The sequence below is a fragment of the Amia ocellicauda genome, chromosome 6 (genome assembly GCF_036373705.1).
Source record: "Amia ocellicauda isolate fAmiCal2 chromosome 6, fAmiCal2.hap1, whole genome shotgun sequence".
Classification (NCBI taxonomy): domain Eukaryota; kingdom Metazoa; phylum Chordata; class Actinopteri; order Amiiformes; family Amiidae; genus Amia; species Amia ocellicauda.
In genome coordinates, this window is record NC_089855.1 from 48,838,818 (window position 1) to 48,852,475 (window position 13,658).

At 38.2% G+C, this 13,658-nt stretch overlaps 1 protein-coding gene and 1 long non-coding RNA gene across 4 annotated transcripts in view; one reads left to right on the forward strand and one right to left on the reverse strand.

Moving 5' to 3' along the window:
* The window catches only part of LOC136751661 (myelin-associated glycoprotein), a 363,254-nt gene that overhangs the window by 59,528 nt on the left and 290,068 nt on the right, over positions 1 to 13,658 (forward strand). The window lies entirely within an intron of this gene.
* On the reverse strand, positions 5,728 to 7,110 carry LOC136751666 (uncharacterized). The gene is made up of 3 exons (XR_010817049.1): positions 7,026 to 7,110; positions 6,548 to 6,624; positions 5,728 to 6,141 (listed from the first exon to the last, which is right to left on the reverse strand). It is a non-coding gene; the product is annotated as an uncharacterized LOC136751666 (long non-coding RNA).

Consider the following 13,658-nt stretch of genomic DNA (forward strand, 5'->3'; position numbering starts at 1 on the left):
CCCAATTGCTCAGTCCAGTAAAAAATATTTAAAAAACATTATCCATAAAAACTAAGCCATAAAAGAATACTCCTGTTGTAATCCTCTGATGAGTTCAACCAACCAGGTTGGGATGCGAGTCCGAGTGTGCACGTGGATTGCAGGGAAGGCAGAATGTGTTTTTTAATTAAACTTTGATTGTGAGAAAACAATGTAAGAAAAGCAATGAAAACAACTTGTAAAAAAAACTGAAGTACAATGTGAGACTTTTTATTTTATTTATAATTATAAAAGTATAACAAAACACGTTAATATCAAAGACTAAAATAAACACAGCTTAGACAAAGTCACATCTATGACACATACAATATATCACATTATCATACATACAATTACACATTTTGTCTTTGGGGATTTATTGCCCCACCTGGGACTGATCCTGCAGCTCGCCACTCAGGAGTCCAGAGCCGTAACCACTACAGCACACCGCTGCTAAAAGAACATGAGAATATAATAAAGTTAACAAATGTAGGCCATTCGCCCCATCGTGCTGGTTTGGTGTCCTTTAATATCTAAGTGATCCAAGAATCCTATCCAGTCTATTTTTGAATTTTCCCAAATTGTCACTTCTACCACATCGCTGCGGAGTTTGTTCAGATTGTGACCCCTCTCTGTGTAAAGAAGTGTCTCCTGTTTTCCATCTTGAATGCCTTGAAGCCCAATTTCCATTTGTGTCCCTGGGTGTGTGTGTCCCTGCTTATCTGGAAAAGCTCCTCTGGTTTGATGTGGTCGATGCCTTTCATGATTTTGAAGACTTGGATCAAGTCCCCACGTAGTCTCCTCTGTTCCAGGGTGAAAAGGTTCAGGTCCTCAGTCTCTCAGTAGGACATTCCCTTCAGACCTGGAATAAGTCTACTTGCTCTCCTCTGAACTGCCTCTAGAGCAGCGATATCTTTCTTGAAGTGTGGAGCCCAGAACTGTCCACAGTATCCAGATGAGCTCTAACTAGTGCATTGTACAGTCTGAACATCACTGCCCTTGTTCTCAATTCTACACTTTTGACAATATACCCTAACACCCTGTTTGCCTTTATTTATTGCTTCCCCACATTGTTTGGATGGAGAAAGTGAGGAGTCCACATAGACTCCTAGGTCTTTCTCATGTGTTACTTCATCCAGAATTTGATATGCTTGGTTTCTTCAGTCAATCTAAATAAATAGTTGAACTCAATAATCTCATAGGTCAATTGGTTTCTCTTTTAAGATTCTTTTTAGAGAGAAGATGCGGTCAAGTCACAGATGTGCAACAATCATTTATTTATGACAAAAATATGTAGCGTAAGGTACACTTATACATTTCAATTAAAGAAGTGAATTTATAGTATCACTGTATCACGAATCCTGGAATCTTGTAAAACTCAATTTCTTTAATAATTGGACGCAGACACCAATTCCAAAGATATAAATTGTCCAATTTATTCAAAAACAAAGACTAAATGTACCACTACACTAATTATACAAAAGGGAAAAACTAATTAAAATTCAACTCTAGATCAACAAATCAAAGACAAATCACTTTCGTGACCAAATCAAAGACCATGGGATCACATATGATAACACAAATCATTAACCAAAAAAGGTTATAAACACATTGACTACAATACCGGTTAGTAAGACGAAGGTGAGTCTCTCATTAGTATTGTTAGTCAGACATTAAATAACTACGCAGGTTAGTATTTATGTCAGGTAACTTCTCGTTATATATATATCAGTCTCATTTACGCTTAGGTGCCGAGAAAGATCCTATCATTACTTGTTATCACAATTTCCCTTAACTGATTATTATTCAATGATTAAGGATTGGCAGGGCCACCTATAATCTGGTGTCTATTAACTTGTGTCAATTTCAGACTAAACAGTTAAACAGGAATGAGAAGATATTTCTCGGCGTTGACAGATTTTATTTAAAAAATTATCAACAAAAACAGTTTAATGCAACACAAAATGATATTACACATTCTAGAGTTATGAATCACAGATTCACATTTCTAATTGATTTCTCAAATGTCATGAATCATGAACTCCAAACTGTTAAACTTATCTGAACTTCGTCGCAGAGAGGCCTCTCTGTCTTCGGGCTCAGATAACAGCACACGGCACGAGGTCCGTGTGGTTGGAACAAAGGCAGTCCGGTTCGGCTTTGTCCAAGAACTTCCACTCAGTCGATGTACCTGGAAGTTGGGGTTTCACAAATGTAGAGTCTTTTCCAAACAGATTTTCCACTGGTTTGAAAGACCCCAAGGTTGTGCACAAAATCTTCTTGGCAAGCAGGGTCTCTCACTGTAGATATTTGAAGACAAAGTCTTTGAGGAAAGCAGGGCCCTGTTTGGTTCCAAGGGTCAAGTTTCTTAAGACTCAAATAGCTATTTAAATGACTGACACTTTCGTATTCAGTTGACTTAGTCAATTGTCCAGCTGTAAAACTCCACTGATCAGGTGGGCACAGGCGGGCAGCACAGTCTGTAAAGTTCTTTATTTGATAAAGTCCTTTAAAATAATTCTTCGTACGGCTCAATCTCCTTCTCCCAGTTTAACTCTTCTGTTGCCGGCAAAGACTTGGTTGGTTTCTGGTTCCAGTTCAGGCAACAGAGCTACAGGTTGAGCTGTGGCAACGAGTTTCTGGTTCGAGAGAGAGAGAGCGAGAGAGAGAGAGAGAGAGAGATAGAGAGAGAGAGAGCGTGCGCTGTTCTTTATACGCTTGTCAGATCAATAGGTGATTGGTTCTTGAGTTTGTGAGATTGGATTTCGGTTTCAGCCCCCAGTGTCCTATTGGACGGGGGCTTGATTTATGACTGATGTCAATCGATGCCATCTTTTGGAAATGCCGGTTGGCCCGGGTTAGTAGCTCTATGTCAGGATTTCGGCTTTCGTCCACTTCAAAGATTTTTTTATTACCTACAGGCCCCTTTCTCCAGACATCTCATAGCAGGATTCCAAACTATTTGGCCTATTCCCGGTGCCATCCTCCCCAAAACTGTCACTTTGATGTAAACCAGTTCCAAGCTGATGAGTTAAGGAAATCTGATAACTTTGGGGGGGAGAGGACTTCTTTAGATCAGTGCTTCAGCTCAGAGCTATAATGCTCTTATCAAAATACACCCAACATAATGCTACAAATAGGAAACTAATATTCAATTATATTACTGAAAATAAGTAATATTACAGTAATGATTACGTAAGAAACACATAATACCCGTTTTCTCTTTTCTAACCACAGAACAGCTTTAGATGAGTCTGGTCAGGCCGAAAGCGATGTGTCTCTCTCTGTCTCTCCTCTCCTGCTCTGTCTTGTGTCTGGTTGCAGAATGAATAAGTTAAGAGGCTAAACTTCTCTTTGTTTTCCTTTTTATAAGGTGTCCTTCCAACTAATAGCATTTTGCCACGACCATGACTTGGGTGCTTTATGCAAATGTAATTTAGAAGTGTGAGGTCCTTTTGAATTTGGCTAGGAGCCAATAAGAGGATAGGTCCCTTTTGGTCTTCTGGACATACAGATAAGGTTACCAGGGGCTACCAGAGGCTACCACTGAGCTTAGATAAAAGGGAGGAAGTCTGTTTTCTCTACCGAACCACATAGAATTTCACATAGAAAAATACATTCTAATAAATAATATCTTACATTTTATTCCTCCCTTAGTGTAATTATAGTGGACATTTCTGTTATCTGCATGTAATACCTTGCACTTGTCTACATGGAATTTCATCTGCCAAGTGTCGGCCCACTGAACTGAATATTATCTAAGTCCCTTTGAACAACCTGTGCCACCGAGATTGTATCTGCTGAGCCGTCTATTTTAGTATCATCTGCAAATTTGACAAGTTTGCTAACTATCCCAGAGTCCAGATTATTAATATAGATTAGAAAAAGCACAGGCCCTAGTACTGATCCCTGTGGAACTCCACTAACAACCTCACTCCAATGAAGGGAACATGAGGATTTGGGAAATGTGCTCAAATTCTTTGGTTTTGTGGGAAAGGAAAGTTGCACTATTGTGCTGTACATTTTGAAGACTCTGTATAGAAAGTTGAAGAAAGTGTTTTGTGATAATTATATAATGTTTCATATTAATACTAGCATTAGAAGTAGTTTGTATACAGACTGAGCAGATTAGATTTAGCAGGACAAGTAAAGGGTCAACAAGGTCGATTTGTTAGAAACTCCTGTCAGTAATGAAAGATTACACAGCGCCGAAATAGCCTACAGATGTCTGCTGTGAATTTGTTTATGATTTAATCGTTTCTCCAGATAGGGAGGAATTGTTTCTGTTAAAGAGCGATTGACACTAGGTAAATGACGACCGTGCGATCGCATCTTCCTAAGACGGATCAAAGACGGATATTTGCTTTGGATCCATCACCTCTTCACGGGAGGACAGATTGTAAAACGGACCCGGATCTGTATCTTCTGATTGGATGAACGGCCATAAGATGTTACGTCATTTTTCCTATAAAGTTGTATGCATGTTTGTAAACATTAAGTCTCACTGAAGGAATTATTCCTGACGTGGGGCTTCCGAGCAGCTCGATTAAAGTTCTGTTTGCTTTATCTCCGTGACTTCTCCACTTATTTCTGAGACGGTTCTACACATATTGATTCCTGTTAAGACCCTGATATGTTATGTCAGCAAACAGAGAATTACAAGTCTTATCATAAGGAATTGAAAGTATGTGCATGCTTCTCAGTATCTGGACCATCAGTATCTCAGTATCTGTCTTAGTCTGATCTAGAGTTGAAAGAAATTTACTCTGTATACTTAATTAATATGGCCATTGAAAGGTATCTTGGGGTCAAATCTAACATCAAGTTTTTGGTGACAAAATTAGTAGGAGTGACCTGATGGTTGTCAGTTTCTAAACTGACATTGTTCACTTTCCTGATTGTATTCCCACAAGCATCACTTCAGTTGTGTTGCTGTTCAGTTGTAACAGGTCAAATGCTTTGACCAAGTAGGAGTATATATTCTATAGCATGCCAGGGGGTTGCACTCATTCCCCCTCTGAATCCACTACAATATTTTAAATGATCACATTCGCAAGAGTGAACTCTGTGGAACACCTGAATGCAATGTGCAAGTTTCAGATTGAGAGTCACTCAGAAAAACAATCTCCCTACTATCAGAGAGATAAGTCACTGCATGTAGGAGAAAATTAATCTCTGGGGGTCCATGTCTTAGGGCCTAGTCCTAATGGTTGCCTCCCTTCCAGGCAGTATAACTGTAACAGCAGCAAGAAGGTCAGAGGGTTATATTTGTAGAATTTGTAATAATATAATATAACATAATTAATAACATGTTAATAGACTGTTAACACACACACACACACACACACACACACACACACACACACATACTTGGCCTTGCTTGAGACAATGGCTGGGGGGCATTTTCATTGATAAGCACTTCTTGATGTGTGTGCTACATTATTCTAAGATTGAGCACATGTCCGTGAAATAAAAATGAGCTTTCTGACAGAGCTTTAAGCATTCACACCCCACTCCCAGCAAGTTGCCTTTTATCAACCTGCATACAGACAATACGCTCTGCCCAGGCCAACCCCACATATCAAGCAACAGTTACCTTTGGTGTAGTGCAGTGTTGATAAAACCACTCAGATAGTTGATAAAAATGACCTCTTACCAGGTCTGTAACAGTGATGCCCAAGAATGACCCCAAAAAGTAACAATGACAAATGATGATGGATTTTTTTTTTATTAAGGGTTTTACAGTAAATTCATTATTTCAGAATATACTGGTAACATGGATTCAACTAATACATTAAAGTAATCTCCATGCTTTGCCTTTTTCAAATATGTCTTAAAATCTGTAATCTATTATTCTCTTTGCCAAATCTTCCCATATTTTGAAAGGTAAATTCTATCATTTTCAACAATGACACTTCTGTCTGCAGCCACTGATCTGCTTGAAATATAACGGTTGTTGGTGTCATAGGCAGTAATTTTCACTGTACCAAAACCAGTTCCCACTCTCTTAAATTCTCCACTATCAAGATCAACACGATCATGTTGACCATATGAATGGACCACAATGGCATAGATTCTCCTCCCATTGTTGTTAGCCACATAGGTGCTATATCCAGCGACAGCCTGTAAAATGTAATGAAATAGTTTATTGCAACACTGTACAATTTGTATACCAGAACAGTATTTCAATGAGCATTTCTTTGCAATTTACATGTTTCAGAGTTAGTTTCAAATATTAAGATTAACCATAGTCCTTGACTATTTCCCCAAAATGAATAATGGAGATTCTGGGGTTTACAGTCTGTGGAATCACTGGTCAGTTCAGATTATGGTGAAAGTATGCACAAAATACGGAAAGGAGTCAATTCCCATTGAATCTAATCTTCTAATCCCACCTTTCAATTCCAGATTGAGCTGCGTAAAGGTGTAAAGGTTCGCCTATCAAATTCCTTATCTTAATGTGCTCTGTTTTTGAAAAGCGAAAGATGCAGAGTGTTGCTACAATAACCAAACAAAGTATCTTACTTACAATTTCGGCGAAAAGCACAACGCCGATGATAGTCGTGATCAGGGTGGCTTTCATCTTGTTTTGTAGGTGAACAAACCCTGCAAATAGCACAAGGAATGCTTCAACCTGATGCTGGTTTATGAAGTACAAAGCTGGATAGTTTCAAAATAATTAAAAACCAATGCCAAAGCAAATTATGTTGATGTAGTTGAATTGCTGGTAACACTTTATAAGAAGGTGTCATTAAATGATTGGTAAATAGTTTATAAAACAGTAAACATTAATACTTAAATTAAAAACCATATCAATACATCATGATAAGATATGATGTGTCATTTATAATACAAATTTGAAACCAAATTGTGTTTTGGCAGCTCCTTTAAAATATATTCAATCACATAGCTAACATAAAACATAATACTAAAAAATGTGTGTTCTACTAAATAACAAAAACTTCTAGTGATAACTGTTCTCCTCCCAGAACAGTTCATGTACTCACCTTTTGTGATCTGATAGATAATCAGTTTATCTCAGCTCTGCAGAGGCTGCTCAGGCTGGTTTCCTCAAGAGACAACATCCATTTTTATACTGACAGCCATAAGCACAAATCCAGACTCCTCCTATGCCTTATCTAATAACACATTTCACAAGAACTGGACTGCAATACAAACTGCAAATGAAAAAAATATTAAGTATTTTAAGTAAACAACATGTACATGTATGAAGCCATCTTAGTTATATATCAGCTACTAAATCATATCAAATTAGCAATGGGGAAATATATTTATGATAAGTATTTCATTCAATTGGCTTTAACATGTCAACTTGGTTAGTGTTAAACATATCTAGGATTGAAACAACAACAAATTAGATGACCATTTTCTTGCTTGCAATACCTAGTATTAGAAATCTATCGAATTTAAAGTTCAACAAAGTACAGTTGAGATATATTGTACTAAATTGATTGACATTGATAATTATTTTCTAACTGCTATCAAAACTAAAAGAAACCATTAAAAACATCCCATGATCTACCAAAACGACTTATTTTTGATTAGTTGTATTTTTTTTTTTAAATGTACCTATACATCAGTATTATCATCAAACAAATAATTTATCAAACATGATCATAGACACCACATTTTATTTCTTAGAGGAATCTGATCTTAAAGTCCTGGAGGTGCTCAGAAGTGCTCAAGTGGTGAAATCGGCAGCCAACGTTTCAGCTATTATGCTTTCACCAGTGCATATGTAACGCAGCTCCCGAAGATCATTTTAAAGTTCCCTAGACAATGCATACAGGTGAAACTTAAGTAATCAGGTAACTAGACCATCATTAAACATCAATTGGCTATTAAATGTTATATTGGAGTCAGAACAAGTTAACTGATAAAAATAACTAACAAAACAAAATTGTGATTAAGCAGGTAAATATTATAAATGACTAATCAAATTGTTAAATTGAAAGGCCGAAACATACATCAATTGCCCATGAAATGCTGTACAGGAGACAAAACAGATTTGTTGAACAACTGACAATGACAAATTAATGTACTAAATATAGCTGCAAGCAGCAATGCAGGGGGCCAAGCGATTCCCAGCCTTGGTCCTGCAGGAGCCCCTACCCTGCTGGTTTCTGTTCCAACCGAGTTCTCAATTACTTAATTGAACCTTAATTGAACTAATAATTTCCTAAATCAGAGCTCTTTAATTATTTTAAACAGTAGGAGTTCATAGAATAGAAGTTAATAATATAATTATATAAATAACTTAATAATGAACCACCATTTATTACACAATTTAGAAAGTCAAAACTAAGCCGAGTGTCACGTCGATGAAGGTTCACTAAAGTAACTGAGAGCTTGGCAGAGTAGGGGCTCCCCCAGGGCCGGGGCTGGGAACCACTGCTCTAATACATTATAGTATCGATCGATCAATGCTGCATTGATGTCTTTCATAACTACATCAACTCAATCTGATTTGCCTCTAATCCATCTACTGACAATTGGATTGGTATTGATAGCCTAATGATTTATGCATTTGTTTCTGTGTTAATATTCCCTACATATTTGTAATTGTAATCCTATTATCCATTGTCATAATTAGCAATTGCATCTGTCATTGTGAGTTGTTAAACTAATCTGTTTTTTCTGCAGCACAGCATTTCATTGGCAATTGATGTTTGTTACTGCCTTTCAGTTTAACTATTTCATTTGATGTATAATATTTAACTGCAAGGACCTCAGAGCACTCGACCATATCACTCTGCTATTCGTCCTTGGAAGCTTGCGAAATGTACATTAGATCAGACATTAGGGACATCAAACAATCACTTATAGAGCGTAAACATACATCGTGCTTTGGAAGTGCAGGCATCGGCTTAACTCCTTTGTGTCTTTGACAATCTGGACCTGGTGCGAAACCATCTTTGCCTCAGTCAAGCGAATAAAACCAAATGTCTCACACCAAATCACAATCACTGTTGTAAACTACTGAATTCATAGTTATTGGAAAGGTTCATCAAGAAATAACAAGTGTAAAATAAAAGCACAGGAGCTGCAGTTGCCAAAGTATATCCATAATTGTTTTAAAATGGCCAGGTATTCCAATATTGCTAACCTATATCAATAAAATACATTTCAGACTTAAATTATATTATTGGATGAGGCGAAATAGATGTGTCATGGGTGGGGCATTAAATATTTATTATGGTTCTTTCCTTTACATTTGTACAATGATTCACGGGTTGTTTATTCTTAGGGAAGTGTTGCTTCTCTTATTATTTGGTGTGTGTGAAATTGGGTTTTATTTATTCTATTCTATTCTATTTTCCTTGTGTTATTTGGGTAGGGTTTTTAATAATTGTATTGCCCCTTTTTAATAAAGGGAATTTTAGAGCAAGGTTTTATATACTTAGCATCCCCATTTCCCTTTGTATGGTTTCCCCTGCTACGGTACAGTCTTCATGTTCTGTCCGAGCATTGTACAAATAAATCCGGTGTACATTTGAAAAACATATCTTTTGTGTGGTGGTGTTCTGGGGTCCGGTTGAGCCTGCAGTGGGTGAATGAGGTCCTCTCTTGAGCATGAAAAGAGGTGGCACTATTTATAGGTATGTGTTTGGGTAAAATTTACATTTTTGTTTTATTCTATAAACTACTGACAGCATTTCTCCCAAATTCCAAATAAAAATATGAAGGGAATGGAACGGCTGCCATTCATGCACAGATTTGCAGTGGCTGTGGGCTGTAGTTATATTGTTAATATGCATGATTGTCCTTGACCATAAATGTGCAGCTCTTGTATTGATCCATGAATGTATTTTCACAAGGTGAATGGCATTTATTTGTGAGAAACATTTCCTAAAGTTGAATGACATTTAATCAAGGTCAATGACATTTAATAAAATGTCTATTGCTTCAAAGGCTTCCACTAACACTGAGTGGTTGACATCATATGAATCTCCTTATTAATCTCCTAGACTCCATGATTAATATTGTGTTTCTAAAGAACATAAAACACAACTGTCAAATTTTAACTGTCAAATTAGCCCATACATTTTCAAATTAACCTAATTGTGTTTCACTTTTTTAATGCTTTTGAGAATTGCCATCCTATAGGAGTTTTTGTTTTTCTCTCCTCAGTGACTAATGGCTTATTTATTTATTTGTCTGTTTTTTTCTAGCTCTAAAGTTCTCCAAAGTGGCTACACTGCCAAGGGAGCTATACTAAATGAAAATTGACTGATAGTTACTGGAGTGGAGGTTTTATGAGCCTGTAGCTCAATACCAGCTCTGTACAGTGGCATGTACAACATTGCATTTTGACACAACTTGAAGCACCCTGCTCCGAAAGTGCTTTGAGTTTGTGCGACACCCCCTGCCAGCCTCTGGTGATGCATCTCGATGGTTGTAGAGCCACTTTGGTGCCCACAACAGCTGGTGTGGTGTAATTAAGCTAATTGTATTTCACTTTTCTAATGCTTTTGAGAAATATTCTTTTTCATTAATCAAATATTATGATATCTATTGCTATGTTTCACTTTATACATTGCAAACACACTCTTTCTCATACAGCATACTAGCTGTCTTAATGTAAATAACTAAAATGGTTTTGTTTTTCTTAAATAATAAACTATCATCACCCTGTAATTACAACACATAATAAAGGTTTACTTCAACAGTACGTACATTCAAAATAATGCATTAATCTTTCAAGTGTATGATAGAAATAAACCTTCAAGAATGAATCTTCTGTTTGGGAATGCATCATACCCCAATAAACTAACCCTTAAACATGTATTTTGTAGTTTGGTAAACACTCTGTAGCTTGTATTTTCTGTTTGATCAAAAGGGTGAATAGCCTGGCTAGTTAAGTTTCATTTTGACTAGATTTAACAAAGAGTGAAAGGGAATTGCAAATATTTGCAATATGTTCCATGTTTCATTATTACAAAACAGAGACGCAAGACTCCATACAAAAGTTTATTATTATTATTATTATTATTATTATTATTATTATTATTATTATTATTATTATTATTATTATTATTATTTATTTGTTTTGTATATATTGCAAAACTATTAATTTCTCTATTCCATGTTTTATGATGAATATAGTGTATCTTTGTTTATAGGTTTGCTGCCATTTTGGATATGCCATGGATATGCTATGTACAATGTATTCTGTCAACTGCATTTTACTATCAGTAGCTGAGTACCATTTTCTCTTTTTGTCTACCAGCAATAGATCCCCTCAGAGGGGCTGACGAGGCACAGACACCCCAGAGGGCTGATAAGGCACACCCAACCTTGAGGCCTGACAAGTCAACCCCACCTAAGGGCTAATGATGTTCCAGTCCCCCGAGGTCTGGTGAGAGGCCTCCATGAGAGGCAAGATCACAGCACCACTTAAGAATTGTGTGATCTCCTTGTTGCTTGTATCATAAAATGATACTGTTTGGAGGAAAGGCAACCATTAGGCCTTAAGCTGTGGAACCTCATATGTATTTTCTCCTATAACATATGTTTATATTGTCTGACCCTATGTCCCCTTCCCCTGAGCTATTAACTAGGACTTCACATCTTGTCTGATCTTGATATGTTGTTGGCGGAAGCCAGGCCTGAGCGAGCGACGAGCGATCGAGTGAGACAGCGGACGTGTGGATGTGACTGGGAGTCTCTGCGCCTCTGAAGTGTAGCAAGAGCAACAACAGCAAGAGCAACAACAACAGCGACCCACACAGGAGCGCCTGCACCACGGATCTGCCTCAGAGAAGAGGAGCAAAAACAACAGCGGCACACACAAGGGGAGTACTGCTAATATGTCTTTTTCTAACGCCATTTACTGTTTGTCGTGCAGCATGTTTACCATGGTTAGATCCACCGACCAAAATGATCATTTTACTTGCACAAAATGCGTAGTTAATAAGGAGTTGGCAGAATGAGTTTGCGTGTTGGAGGAGCATGTAGATACTCTTAGAAATATAAAAGAGGCAGAGACTTGGCTTGACTCGGTCTGTAGAAACACGGATTCGTCCTATGTAGTCAGCGATAGGCCACACCGGCGGCTGCGCAGTCTCAGCATTATCGCTGGGTCTTGGTAAAGAGAGGCTCTGGAAGCACGAAATCAAGAGCTAGAGCTCCTGCGCACCGGTCTCCCATTCGGACCGTAAACAGATTTGTACCCCTGGCGGCGCGTCTGCTGAGAAGGTGCTCATTATTGGAGACTCCATAGTTAGAAATATAAAGATTGTGTCACCAGCAGTAGAAGTAAAATGCCTCCCGGGAGCCAGAGTCTCTGACATCGAAGCTAAATTGGATGAATTGCCAGACGGCAAAGTCTCTATTCTGGTTATTCACACTGGCACTAACGATATTAGACATAGACAATCAGAGATTTTAAAAATAAATTTTACATCGCTTTCAAAACAGCGAAAAAACGATGTCAGAATGTAATTGTCTCTGGCCCACTACCAACATTACACAGAGGGGATGAGGCCTTCAGCAGGCTGTGCATCAAATAATTTCATTTTTGTGAACAATTGGGATTGTTTTTGGGAAAGGCCTGGCTTATACAGAAGAAATGTGCTCCATCCGAGCCGGAGAGGAGCGCTAATGTTATCTGATAATATAGCTAGTTGTTTAAAAACGTGACTCCTCAGAGCACCGGTCAGGCTGCAGACTCGCAGTCCTACACTGCAGTCTGCCTGTAGCTCCCAGCATAGCCTGACCCCGATCTAATAAAAATAAAAACTACAAGACAGAAACTACCTGCTCACATTACTCCTCCCATGTATAAGCTTTCTGTCTTAAACATCCACTCACTACCTAGCAAAGCAGCCTTAATAAATGACACCATATACTGACACACACATAGATGTGCTCACCTTGACTGAGACCTGCTTCAGACCAGATGACACTATTGCATTAGTAGAAGCCTCCCCTAATGACTTCTCTTACTGCCAGAAGGCCCGTGCAACATGCCGCGGGGGGAGCTGACCACCATCTACCGCACAGACCTGCGCCTCTACTAAGCCATTAGACAGCTTCACATCTTTTGAAATTCACCAGGTAGAATCCACCTCTTCAGCTTATAGCTATTTATAGGCCACCAGGCCCCTATTCCTTTTTTTATAACTGAATTTAGCAATCTCTTATCTGACTTTAACATACATATTCACATTAAAAACGACCCCCTCACTGTTAGTTTCTTGTCCCTATTGGAGTCTGTAGGCTTCACTCAGCATGTGTCTGGACCCACACATCGTCACAACCACACACAAGATCTAGTTATTTCCCGGGGGGTACAGATCCACAACCTAATAATATCACCCCAAAACCAAATGATTTCTGACCACTGCCTTGGAGTTGCTTGGAGTAGAATTAGACACACAGGAGAGGAATATAGAAACTCGCTGCCCAAATCCCACTGCTCTTCATAAATTCACTACCCTGTTGCCAAATGCCGTAGATGTGAGCGTAAATGGAGAGAAACAAAACTAGAGGTCTTCCACATGGCATGGAATGACAGTATAATAAGCAGCCCTGTCCTCTGCTAGGTCTGCCTACTACTCCAATGTAATAGAGATGCATAAGAATAACCCGCGTTTTCTTTTTAATACAATAGCGAC